This window comes from Tinamus guttatus, unplaced genomic scaffold, assembly GCF_059628265.1.
Source record: "Tinamus guttatus ecotype Peru unplaced genomic scaffold, ASM5962826v1 Tinamus_guttatus_pri_ptg000083l, whole genome shotgun sequence".
Classification (NCBI taxonomy): Eukaryota; Metazoa; Chordata; class Aves; order Tinamiformes; family Tinamidae; genus Tinamus; species Tinamus guttatus.
Window position 1 is genome coordinate 3,100,505 of NW_028288617.1, and position 13,630 is coordinate 3,114,134.

At 43.3% G+C, this 13,630-nt stretch overlaps 1 protein-coding gene across 2 annotated transcripts in view; it reads right to left on the bottom strand.

Annotated features, from left to right (window-relative positions):
- The window catches only part of WWC3 (WWC family member 3), an 87,781-nt gene that overhangs the window by 53,680 nt on the left and 20,471 nt on the right, over positions 1–13,630 (bottom strand). The gene's annotated exons all lie outside the window — the stretch shown is intronic.

The window sequence follows — 13,630 nt, forward strand, 5'->3', positions numbered from 1 at the left end:
CTCCAAAGCATCATTTCAGGTATTACTTAACCTCTAAAATAACATATTTCTCTCCCAAACTGACTACAGAAGTCCTTTTCAGAAAAGTTACTAATATAATCATTTCCATTGTAAGTGGCATATAGATACACTTTACATGCTACCTAGAATGATGTCAGCCTTTCCAAGATTAAATATGTACATTAATTTAGAGACTGCCTTCAACTGAGCATATTCTGATTATCACATAACAGTACTGGCATAAAATGGAAGTTCTGTTCACATATTACAGTATCCAAACAAAGTCTCCTACAGCCAGAATTTGGATTATCCTTTAAATGCATTTGGGAATATAGTGACCATTGGAACTGGTGTTTTCACTTCATCTCGTAATACCAGTATAGATCAATAACTTTGTTCAAACAAGAACATGTCCTCCTGCCACCCCAAAATAAAAGCAGCTGCAAGAATAAAACTGCAAAAACTTCAAGTGATGGAAATACTACTATGATATATATATATATATATACACGATATAAATACTACTATGATATATTCCAGCTATTTCAGAAGTCCAGTAAGCATTCAAAACATGTACCGTTATCTATATGCCTTGATGTTTTATCTAACCACAGAAGCTTTTAAACATCTACAACTAGATAAAAAAATCCATGAGCCTTCAGATATGTTTTTAGATAAAACCACTCAGCACCACACGTCATCTTTTTCAAGAACTGCCAAACTGCTCTTGGGCTCCAAATCTTAAACAGTTCTTCTGAATCTTACTCATTTTGCCAAATTTTGCAATAGATTTTGAAGCGCTTCAGGATCAATCGTGGAAGAAAAGCCAGAAAAATGTGGCCCAAGAAAGCATGCACATTTTCATGCTATAGGGAGCATGTATACATTAGAAATAAAAATAAAAACAGCTGCACACACATATTGTTCCTTTCTCTCTTCAGTGGTGTAGATGCAAGACCACTGAGGCTATGGCAAACACAGTGGATACACTAGAAAGAAAACGTACCCCTCTAAAGGAGCACTTCCACCACTAAAAGCATAAAGCTTCAAACACAGAAACCAGGAAAAAAAAAAAAACACTTATCTGCCTTCTAAGGCTAATTTACTCCTCTTCAGATTCCAATGCTCATTAAAGCTAGCTTTAGTAGAATAAATCATTTGTCTTTCCTATCTTATACTGCTGTAATATTTTCAACAGTTTTACACACTAGCCAAGTGGTGTATAACAAGAACAACTGATTTCTTTTACTGTTAAAAAGATACAAAAATGAATTACAGTTTCTTGAAAACATGCATTTATTTTCTTAAGAAACTGGAGCAGTAATCCTTATGTACCATAATTGTGCATTCAATCAGAGCTTTAGAACAAACTTGCAAAATTAGAATTTTAGCATCTATAGAGGAAATACTACTTAGATGAAATCAAGAGCTTAATCATACTATGCTAGAGATTCTTAAACATTCATAAGCAGTTTAATAAAACGAAGAGGCACATGAATGCAGGCAACATAGAGTGGAAGTTTTCTGTTACTGACAAATACATATTTTATTTCATGCAGAACTAGAACTATAAACTAAAGGTTATTGTATTCAAGAAAGAAACTGTTACTATGGCTTGACATAGGCATTCTTCTGGGAATTCATCGCATAGTTCGGAGGGCCAAATATTGCCAAAATATTTCTGATCTCCCTGGAATTCAGTCAAAATATCAAAATATTAAAAACACAACACATGGCTTTTTTTTTTTTTTTAACTGGGATGGTTTTGTCCTGAAGATATCATGTGTACAATTTCTGAGAGCAGTCTAGACACTGGTTCTTAAATTACCACTCTACAGACAAGCTCCTCTTTGGAAGGGGCTCGGAGACGTGCTCGCCTGTTCCACAAACACAGACAACCCCTTGGCTCATGCCTGAAACTCCCCCATGACGCTCTCATCTCTCCCGCTACCGCAGCGGGAGCGACTGGGTGAACCCAGCGCTCCGTGATCCCTGGGTGAACCCAGCGCTCCGTGATCCCTGGGTGAATCCAGCGCTCCGTGATCCCTGGGTGAACCCAGCGCTCCGTGATCCCTGGGTGAATCCAGCGCTCCGTGATCCCTGGGTGAACCCACCCAGCGCTCCGTGATCCCTGGGTGAACCCAGCGCTCCGTGATCCCACCCCAGCTCGCGCTCCCCGGGGAGGCCAGGGCTCCTCTTCCTGCACCAAAGGGAGCCACAAGGAAGTCATGCGTCTGCTGCAGGAGGTTTTCAGTCTGATGTTGCAAGGCATCCGCAAACGGCATAATTAATGGTCTTAAAGAAAACCTTGGCAGAAAAAGAACGTGTAAAAAGCTTTCTTTCACACGTGCGGACTATCTGCTTCATGCCACTCGCTGTAAACTATATTAAAAGCTGCTCCAGTTTGGATTTCCTTCAGATGGAGCGCAAGGTTGCATGAAGTCATATTCACATCTGTCTAGCTTGATGGCTCTTCGTTCAGCTGAGCTAAGTGAAAATAAGCACAGCTTAAAATCAGAATTGGAAGTTTCTCACTGTGTTTTGCACTAGTTTAACTTGATAGAAAAATTTCAGTTCTCCTTTCACCAGCACAACCCTAAACACAGTATTTTTTGTCCAGCTAGGGATAACAGAGGTTTCCAGAAAAATAAAGAAAAAGTTGTAAGAGACACAGATAGGGATTTTGGAGGTCAGCCACTACCAACATCACTAGACTATGGAAATTAAGCACCTCCTGGAAGTACCACTTTCCCCTCTGTTTTATTGAGATTAGCTTAAACTCTTTAATAGGAGTGCTCTTTTTTTCTGCTTCTATATAAGGAATTGCACACGGCATGGGTACATCTGTGAAAACATTTCAAAGCCCTAAAATAAAGACAGGCCAGAAGAGAACCAAAATACTGCCATCTCCTATGACATAAAAAGCTAAACAAGGCCGCCCTGAACTTTTCTCCCACCTATTCACAGTTGTAAGAAATAAATTAAAAAGGCATTTTATCTGCCACTAAGGATCTTCCCCGGTTCCCCACATGATGTGAGACATCCAAAAGCGGATTCTGCACATCCTAGTGGAAACAGAATTCCCACGGGACCAATTTTTAACATTAACTGGTTGCAGCCACCAGACCTACAGCCACTGTGTAAGTGACAGTTGTCCAGGGTGGCCGTTCTGGCATCTATCCGGGTGCCCACCATAACTTCAGATTAATTGTGTAAAAGGAAATGAAGAATCAGAGAGCGATTTGCCCTCTTGAAAAATAATGATGTTCTCCATTCATCAGACATCCATCCTTTTGTGGCTTTGAAAGCCTTCAAAACAATTACCAAAACACACAGGAAGCTCCTTAAGCTGAGAAAAAAATGTGAGCACTGCCACACGCTTCGGATGTCACCACTAGCCAGACTCGAATTAAATGTTTGCACTAAGAAGTCAAAAGTCTGGTATTTGCATGCAGTAATACAGGATATATTTCTGAAAAATTAGTTTTATTAATATTTTACGTATCGAGTATCAAACCACAACATAAAAATGAACAGCAGAGTATAACAGCTTGACTGAATCCTCTGCCTGTTTGTTTTTCTCATTCCTTTAATTCATTCCAAATACCGAGGCGGCTTTCCTGCAGGTAACAGGTGCTTCCCAAGTACGCTGGCAGGCTTTCTGAACATAAAACACTTACAGAAATGTCTGGAAGGCAACAGTTCATGGTAGGGAGCAGAGGGGAAGGAGAAGAGAGGGCAAAAGGAAGTAACTGCAAAGCATGTTAGATAAATTACTGTCCTCTGCTTCAGCATTCTTTGTTAAGAGAATCTAATTTTAACTCCCCAAAAATACAAAAAGTTCCACCCTTAAATGATATGAAAACACTTCTAAAATCAGAAGGAGAAATGCTTCAGCTCTCTGACTCTCCAAAACAGAGTCTGGCTGTCAGTGTGGGGTGAGACTTTCTTTGTTGTGTTATTTTCAAAAAACTGAAAAAGTTAGTAAACAATACAAGGCACCAAAAATATTAAATAAGACCTTCTCTCTTCCCTTGTGCCTTCTGCCACCTAAAATGGTCCCGGGTGCCTGAAATCTCTAGAGCTAACTAAGTAAAAATTCCCCCAGAAGAAACTAAATCAAGTTTTTGCCGTATCTCGAACAGGAATGAAAAATCCAGGTAGAAACTCCCCAGAAAACTAGCAGCTGTCACATCTCAGACAATGTCTAAGATGATTAAATTGCATCCAACGTCACACCTTGTCTTCTGAAGTGGCCCAAGGTCAAAAGGAAGGTATTAACCATAAGGGCTACAGCTTTCTTAGGGATTAAGAAACTGAGCCAGCAAATTCTGAAGAAAAGCAGGAATTTGTATGCAAGATAGAGGGAAAGGTGGAAGAACAGCAACTGCCACCAGCGCTTTTAGTCTCATTCCTAAGTGTGCATGAGGACAGTAGCCTAAGAAAATGAAGTGCCTAAGAAAAGCCACTTTTCAGCAAACAACCAGAATTCCCTTAGTTTGTTCCCAGCTTGATGAGTCGTCCATGGGCTGGATGTTTTCGCCTGACCAGCGTGAACTGCAGGCAAGAGAACTGCATTAATTCATGCTACAGATCTGAAAGAGGCCGCGCAATTTAAAAACAAACAACAGTAATCCCAGTAAATAACTGCACTTTCCAAAAGATCTAGCAAGAGGCTACTCAAAGTGAAGTGCTATAGAGAGCCTCCTGTTGAAGAGGCACAAGACAGGACAGAGTGAAGATACCATGAGGAATCGGGCACACATTTCAAGTCTTTTTGCCAGGCATTTGTTTTCTTACCTCCTTCAAACACACTCTTAAACCTTTGTCATCAGTGGTAACTTACACCTCATCCAGTATTTTTGCTCCTATTTCTCCCCTTCACACACAAACAAAATCTTCTGACAAGGAAGACAGCATTTTTTGTAGTTTCACAGAGTCGTTCACAAGCGCAGCTGCTTACAGATAGGGATTTTGGAGGGGTTATTTTACATTTGGGTTTTTGCTGTCGTTTTGCTGCATTCCCCTCTTGAAGGCACCTCCCAGACTTCCTTCACCTTTGCAGCCCCAGCCCTTTAGCACCCCATCCCCAGGCCTGCAAACCCTGGGGGGGTTGTAGTCCCCCAACCATCCAGCTTCCTGCAGCCAAACCCCTTTCCACCTCTTCCCATCACACTGATGCTCCAACGGCAGTGTCAAAGCAGGGCAGCGGCACCTCAGGTACACACTACCACCAAATTTACCTTTTCAAGACCACACTACTGTATTTTGTAGTCAAACACACTGCTTCAAACACGAGAGCAAACAGTGCAGTGCGATGAAATAGAGTGTCCTGCCTGTCAAATCAGTGTATTTGAGTAAACAACGGTGACATAACCAAACAAAAGGCAGAGAGCAGCATCAGCAATGACTACTTAGCATTAGCAGTGACCTTACCAGTGACAACTACAGTAATGAACACACTCCCTAAGCTACAGTGCTGCAGGTGGCTGGTTACGGTATAGACAGCAGCTTCACAATCCATCCTGCCCTCAGACTGAACGCTGGAAACGGCCTTGCTTACATGACCATCTGTGTGGCTTAGTCACAAAGAACAGATGTCAGGATCAGGATCTCACCCTGTTATCATCACTGTTATTACTTTGGCTTTCCCCCGCCTCCAAAGTATAGAAAATTCAACGTCGCATCTGCTTCTTTTTTGATCTTGCGCTGAAGCACACCGTTCAGGAAAAAAAAGGAAAAACTGTTGTAAGAGCTTGATACACTGAGCAGAGCGCTTGGGTACTCTATTCTGACATCTGAAAACTGAATGGTTTGTTTCCTGATGTGCTTCCGATCATCGTACTCCGAGTTACATGGTGCTGGGCATTAATTCACTTATGAAAACAGAGAGCCTTCACTTCTTGTCATTTCACTACCACTGTTTTGGTGGACAGGGTGTTATCATATACTAGATGATATGTTGTCTTTAAACCAAAAAAGGATTAAATAGAAAGTTCTAATTAGGTATGTCAGTAAAAAAGTGATTTCCTAACTCCTAACTAGGTATTGGTCATACCTACTGTATTCTCTGCTACCTTATTTAATAATAAATAGCACCCATGAAAACCATGAGCTGTTGGATTCTGAGATGCAGAGGTAGCTGCCTATATGAACAAGAAGAAACCTACAGAAGTTTTAACTTTATTAAAAGCAACAGAATTTTATACTTCCTGTTTCAAACATCTACATTATGTTATTCCTGAATTGTAAGAGATGTAGCTGAGGACTCCCTCTTTTCTGCTCAATATGAGACACAACAAATACTTAATAACAAGCAATCACAGAAAAATAATGCACTTTTTTAATTCTTAGTCATATCTCCGAAAAACGAAGACACTAAGAAATACTGTTATTTTATACTGAACCGTAAAAAAAAAATGCTTTCAAGCGTAGCTCTCCCATCTAGTGTACTTGGCTGGACAGGAACTCCTGCAACACGTCACAAATGGACAAAACAAGTAGTGAAGTTTTCCAAGTAGAAATTCAGAAGACACATGTGAGGATTCATTGCTGACAAACCAGAAGAGCATTTCATCAACCCGGTGGCCATGCCCCCTTCCAAAGGCGCAGCCAGATGTGCCAGGCAGGTGCCAAAGCAGCCGGCCGGCCCCCGGGATTCGCACGGGGCCGGGGCGGAGCGGGAGGCTGGGGGCAGCCGGGGACTTCCCGTCTCAAACAAGGCAACGAGGAGGCAGGAACTGCGTGTGCTTGCTGGCCATACACCCCAAGGGGGTGGAGAGCAGATAGCGTACCGCAGACAGAACCGATACATGCGGGAAAACACTTTTGTACTGACTGATACCGATTTGGAAAAAAAATCTGAATACTTTTTATCTAAAAAACAACCTCATGTTGTTTTACAAACATGTAATTTGCAGACTGTCTTTTGATATTCCTCAAAAATCTTTAGTACTCACAGTCTCTGAATATTTGTGAGGCCATGTCAAGGGTTGGTATACTGGAAGAAACCTCTGAGCGTGTGGCTCTCACTATATGCAATCAGAATACTACTATCAAACTGACATGTGGGTCACTTATCTAACTTACTAGAAATGCCCTTAGAGCTGAGAATGACTCAGAGATTCGAAAAATTGTGTTTGCACTTTGCTAAATATTACCTATAATTAAAATATTTTTAAAAAATCAAAATCAATTGCCAGCTTACTAAGGTGTATTAAGCTTATTAAGGTGTCTTGCTCATCTCAGAGGTATTACTGTTTTACTGTATTACTGTTTCTGTGTTCTGTAACACAGAAGTAATACAACAAAACTGCTCCCAATCTACTGCATACTCATCTGTCGTATCCTCAAAAAGATTATGCCGTAAGTGACTAACTTTTCCTTGCAGTTTTGCAGTCTGGGTGATCACCACCAATGGCAGTGATATTTCCAGTACATTCCTCATATCACTGCTAGTGGGAGCTTCCACACACTCGCCGTGGTTGAAAGTCTCTTATTTCTCCTTCCAAGTTTACCACCCTGTGCCACGTGCTCTGGGTGTCCCTGCTGGAGCAGAGGGGTTGGACTAGATGATCTCTAGAGGTCCCTTCCAACCTCGACCAGTCTGGGATTCTGTGTGATTCTTCTTCACCACCAGCCAGCTCAGAAGAATATGCTTTGCTGATTTGTCCACATGCACTTAAAACGGTGAAGGACAGAGATAAGGCTTAAAACATTCTTCAATATGAAAAGCACTGTGAAAGAGTTTTGTGAACAGATTAGAAGTTAAAATCATTTTAGATGTATATCTCAGTCAGCAAAACTGCATGTTTTGGGTTAACTGAGTATCTCTGGAGTGAGTAAAACGTGAGCAGATGAAGATGCACAGAGAGCTCTACACTAGGCTCCCGACTAGGCACACAAATGCACCCTGCTGTGCTTTACCTCTCCCCATTAACTTTCTGTAACTGAGAAAGCCCATCTCGGTGGAAAACCAACTAAGGAGATGTTAAGAGGGCCTCATACTTGCGTGGTCTGGGACAAAGAGGGAAAAAAAAGAAAGTTACAGACAGACTATAGTTAATTCCTAGAGTTCTCCCAGAGGTGAATTTAAGCTTAATAAGATTAGAAACAGACATTCGTCATGTCTCTGAGCACAAGCAAGCTCAGCAAAGCTCAGCACGATTATGAATGAAAATTTAACTAATGGGATGTTTTAAAATACTTTTAAGCTCCAGTCCTGCAAAAAAAATAACTCCAGAGTATATTCAATTAGTTAAACTTTAAGGAATTAGTTTTATTAAAGTATTTCCACCAACAAGTACAATGTACAATGGATTTTTTAGAAGAGGAGATGTAGCTAAAAAGTTGTCAGAAACAGTTTCTGTAGAAATAAAGCAGAAAGTGGCAAACAATGGGAGGAAAAAGTAAATGCAACTGCACCGAGCATAAAACAATGGCTGGAAAAATATATATTCAAGAAACTATTCAAGCCTCAGAACAAAGTCACGTGCAGATAAGTGCCACAAGAACATGCATACCATGACTCCACATACATCCTATCACAAACAAATTGTTGGGTAAAACGGCGAACAAACGCCTCGCACCCAGAAAATTCCGCAGGACCAAGCGGCACTCGCAATTCCAGCGCCGAGTCCCGCATTCACAGGCAGGCCCGTCCGGCCTGCTGGAAGCGGCGCCAGGGGGGATCCTGCGGCCGCTCCTCGGAGCCTCTCGGCTCCCGGCTCCGTTTCCCGCAAGCCGCGATGCTCCCCGAGCTCCCGGGGCTGGGAGCCCTGCTCGGGCAGGCGCTGCAAGTGCTGCACCCCCGTCCCGTGGGGACTGACAAGGCCCTGCTGAACGGGCCACACAGCAACGTGCACGTACAGACACCCTCAGGCTTCTCCATTTTAAAACGCCAACAAATCACATTTTAACATTCTTCTTTCAGAAATTGCTCGTGTTTATCTTAAAACTGCTAAAAATGTACCTATTAAGGGAAATTCTCCTAGAATGTATATATGTTCATTTTTTTTTTCCAAAAATATCAGGAGATCTAACTAAAGAAACTGCATTGCCCTAAAATTTTTTCTTTGCCTTTTTTTTTAAATGTATATATCACTGGAATCAAACCCTCACTAAGCAAAATCATGTATTGTTTTAAAGCTCAGTAAGTATTTAATTATTGGTGTAAGGGAAAAATAAGCAATGCTTTTGCAGTGATTTGCAGCCTTGATACACATTCTTCCTCACAGCTGTTCTCTACCTCTACTCTAAAATTACATATATAACTGCCCAGTTATGTACACTTTATGGCACATTAGTTTATACAGTTTCTAAACCTTTTTATGGCAACAATCTCAATCTACAGTCACGAATCCAAATAAAAATAAGCTACAAATGCATGTTAATGCAAGCTCAGGGAAGGGAAATGGAACTCAAATCTTAAAATCTTGACATTTTAAGACCTGTTTACAACTCCTTCCAAACTGCAGGTCAGCCAGCATTTTTCCAGCTTTTAGGAAATCTTAGTCTTTATTTTTCAAAAAAATTAATTATGACAACATTATTACCATTCCTCATTTATCCATCCTTCAAAATCTCCTGCAGTCCTCTTTAATGCTGACCTTGCAAACTGGCAATATGTCTTCAGGATACATCACTTGGAGAGGACAGTCTTACAGCTGTATGCTCACCAAGAGCGGGAAGCAATAGCTTCAAACTTCACAACTTCAACTGTTGCCAGCAGTTATGCTATGTACTATACACAGGTTTTAAGTTAGATCAAGAAGCTAGTACTATCAAGAAAGTAATACAAGGAATTGCTCATAACTTCACCGCCACTCTTCTGCTAACAACAGGGTTAAAAATATATATATTTTGTGAAAAATCCAGAGAATTACAGGCAAATAATGTACTCCTAATGAACAACGATAGGGGAATAGGAACTTACCAGAGGTTAGAAAAAAAATATTAAGACAACCTGCTCAAATTAAATAAAGTTTTACATCTGCTAGGAAAAAGAAATCAGTGTAAATAAACAAAATCAAATCAAGCAAAACACCGCTAGCTCATAGAGTTCTTCCAGAGTGTAAAATTTCAGAAGCCAAACGCGGGCTGAGAGCTTAGCCAGCGAGAGGCACGGCAGGCAGGGAGCCGCGGCAAGGCCGCGCAGGCAGCGGAGCCGCCGGCAGCGCCTCTGCGCCCGGCCGGCGAGCGGCACCCGACGGAGCCGTCGGCAGCAGGGGCCTCCTCTTCTTCCTCCCCATCTCCCAGCGCTGAGAAAGCTAAAAATAGAGGCTTCCGTTTCCTGAGATTATTTCGCTTTAACCTTCTCCTCAAGCACTGAAATGAGGTGCTTTGCCAGCTTCCTACATTTGTGTTCGAAAAGAAGGAGTGTTAAAAACATGCGCCCGTTTACAACACCTCAAGAAACCGGCTTCCACGGGCTGCGTTGTGATTTCCTGTAAACGGCAACTCCCTTTAGGAGCGTGGGTGTCCGCAAGGCTCCTTGGGCTACAAGTTCAGGGGGCACTCGCTGCGTTTTGTTTGCTGGAGCGCTGCTTGGCAGTCAGCAGAGCAGCCACTTGCGGCTTTCAGCTGGCTGCCCCAGAGCAGCTCCGGGACGAGGAAGGCGAGGGCTGCAGGAAGCGGCTCCCAGCTCCCTCCTTCACAGCCCGGAGCCTTCGAGGAAGCCCGAAGCCGCAGGAAGCCTCCAGCTCCCAGCGCGGCAGCGGCACAAAACGGCCCCGACGGACCAGGTCCATATTTTAAGGTCAGAAGGAACCACTGTCATCAGCTAATTGACCTCCTACATAACACGGGCCACAGGACTTTCGCTGGCAGCTCTTGCATCTAGCCCAGCATCTCGTGGTTGACCTAGTGCATATTTTCCACGTTGGTAAGAGCAGTGTTTGTTTATATTGAAAAAGATGTATGTTACAGAATAAGCATTCAAGCAGTTTATCTGAAAGCACTGCATACCAACGAATGGAAAACAGCAGGATTCCACACACTGCTCGGGGGTAAAGCCGCATCCTCCGCACGCTGCAGTAAGGCAGTGCCACCCATGGGGAGGGGGCTCCCCGTCAGGGAGCCTGCTCTGCCTCCTTAGGCATTGCTGCGTTAGGCAATTTTTCAATTGCTTCTAATTTTGCTAAAGTGAAATTGCTGTGGCTGAAGCCCTCTGCCCGGAGGGTGGGCCTCTTTCCCACCTTTTATCAGGAGTCCACGTTAAAACCGCTCAGCCATTTAAAGGAATAAAAAAGAGGAAAAAACCTTTTTTGTTTTCGTTAGAACTCTTAAAGAAGTTTCACACTTCCAGCACCAGGAATTCTTCGCTCTTGTGCTACCCCCCACGGAAACACGACTGAGCTCGCTCAGGCGCAGGGTGACTAGAAGCGGCGGGTGATCTTGCACATACTCAGCGCAGCCCTGTGACGAGTGCCCAGGTCAGGCCCCTGGCAGGCGCCGTCCCCGCCGGACGCCCCGTGGCCGCTCCGGAGCTCTGCCGGCTGCGCTCGCCGTGCCGGTGTGCGGGGACGCTGCCGCGCTGCGCCCCGAGCGCACGGCTCTGGAAACGCAAGGAGAGCATCACCCTGACTGGAGGGAAGACAGAGTCGTCACCCATCGCTAGTTAGACCCAAACACAGTGAGGCTGCATCTAAGAGTTTCATACTAAAGCTCTATTAACAGCTTCCCCCCTTTGCCCTGGAGAGGTCCCTGCTTTCTTCCAGTGGCCTCCTCCTCTGCTCTGAAGTGCACACTTCCATCAATTAACGGCACTGCTAGTTCTGATACTCATCTGAGTATAAACTCATTCAACCTGCAGAAACCGCAGAGAAGCAATGGGAAAAGGGGAAAAGAAGGTTGTGGGTTTTTTTTTCCCCCCCCATGTTAGTGAGTGGAAGCCGCTTGCCTTGTTACCAGATAATCAGAAAAGGCCAAGTAGAAGAGCTGGGAGATGAGCAAGCCCTCCTACCATTGGCAAGAAGCTGTTCAGTTTGTACTGCAAAACCTGTCTTCACAAAAGACTGCACTTTAGTAAGGCAAGGCTCCAAAGGGAAAAAAATAAGATTGCAAGCACATAAATAAGAACTGTTTCACACTAATGACAACGGCAAACCTTAATTCTAGAATTTCAGAACATGCCTATGTTTGGCTATATGATTGTAAGAAGCATGGACCTCAAAGGGGGCTGTAGTGAGATGGGGGTCAGTCTCTTCTCCAGAATAACTATCCATAGGACTAGAGGAAATGGCCTCAAGTTGCGCAAGGGAAGGTTCATGTTAGACATTAGGAAGAATTTCTACACGGGAAGAGTGGTGAAGCTTTGGAACAGGCTGCCCAGGGAAGTGGTGGAGTCACCGTCCCTGCCAGCCTTCAAGGCACGTGCAGATGAGGCGCCTAAGGACACGGTTTAGCAGGCAGGGTGTTGCAGGGCTTACGGTGGGACTCCACGATCTCAAAGGTCTTTTCCAACCGTAATGATTCTGTGACAAACATACCGTCAGAGCACCTCAATTAGGAAGAGCTAATCTGGGCACCTTTCTAAAGGTCAGGGGAAAAGGCGGGAGCCTCTTGCATAACGTTTGTTCTTCCCGGAGAAGCTACCTGGCAAACACGTAGCAAAACCCTTGCTGCAGAGCAAATGAAAAGCCAAAACCTCCAAGGCCCCTGCGAATATCCACTGCTGGGTCACGATACTGCTACTCCCAGTAACGGCAATGCCCAGCACCAGCACCTTCCTGCGCTGCTCATAAAAGGTTTAGCTATTCCAGTGCAGGATCTCGACAAAGGATGGCATGTTTGGAAAGCACCAAAGTAAACCATTTATCTTTTAAGATTGGTAGAACAGAAAAAAATGGGAGCTATTCAGGAAATAATTAAATATTTAGGAAGGAAATTAGTTAGTAAAACACACACCGATCACTGACTCATGAAAAGGTGTGCAAAAAGAGACAGCTAATGCATTATGTGACACAAACTTGACAGTATAGTTTTAAAAGTAACTGCACTTAAAACCTCTGCCCAGCTTCCCTTCTTTTTCTCCAACTAGACCGAGTCCAACTTTAACGCACAGAACACACATATGCAGAACAGCCACAAAGATAAGAGACTTCCAACTGGGATTTGCTGGCTTTCTTGCACATCCAAGGAAGTCGCACGTATTTACCAAAGACTAAATGAGCCACAGGAAGAGAAGTGGAGGAAGGAGAGAAATAAACATTTCCAAGAACCCTAGACGCTCAGAGTACCAACCAGGTTAGACAGAGGCATTCTGAAGAAAAGTGGGGGATTAGGTCTGTCATTAGAAATTTAAGCTCTATTCTCAGTGTTAGGAGAAGAGACATTATGCTCCTTTTGCTTTAAAATACAGAAGATTACCTATCTCACAGAAGTGATATGGGGCTTCCTTAGACTAACCACTCTCTGCATTTCACAGCCTTCTGTAGCTACTAGCATAGAAATCACCTTGATTTTTATTTCTTAAAATCTAACCCACTCATTTCCTTCAAAATTATTTGTGGGACGGCCTACTCACTCATGAAGCTGGCTTTTGAAATGCAGGTAGAACTTTCTCCTGAGTTCTGGAGCTCAAGAGTCACAGGAGTGAGACAAGCAGCAAATGTCTCCCAACAGCTCCAGC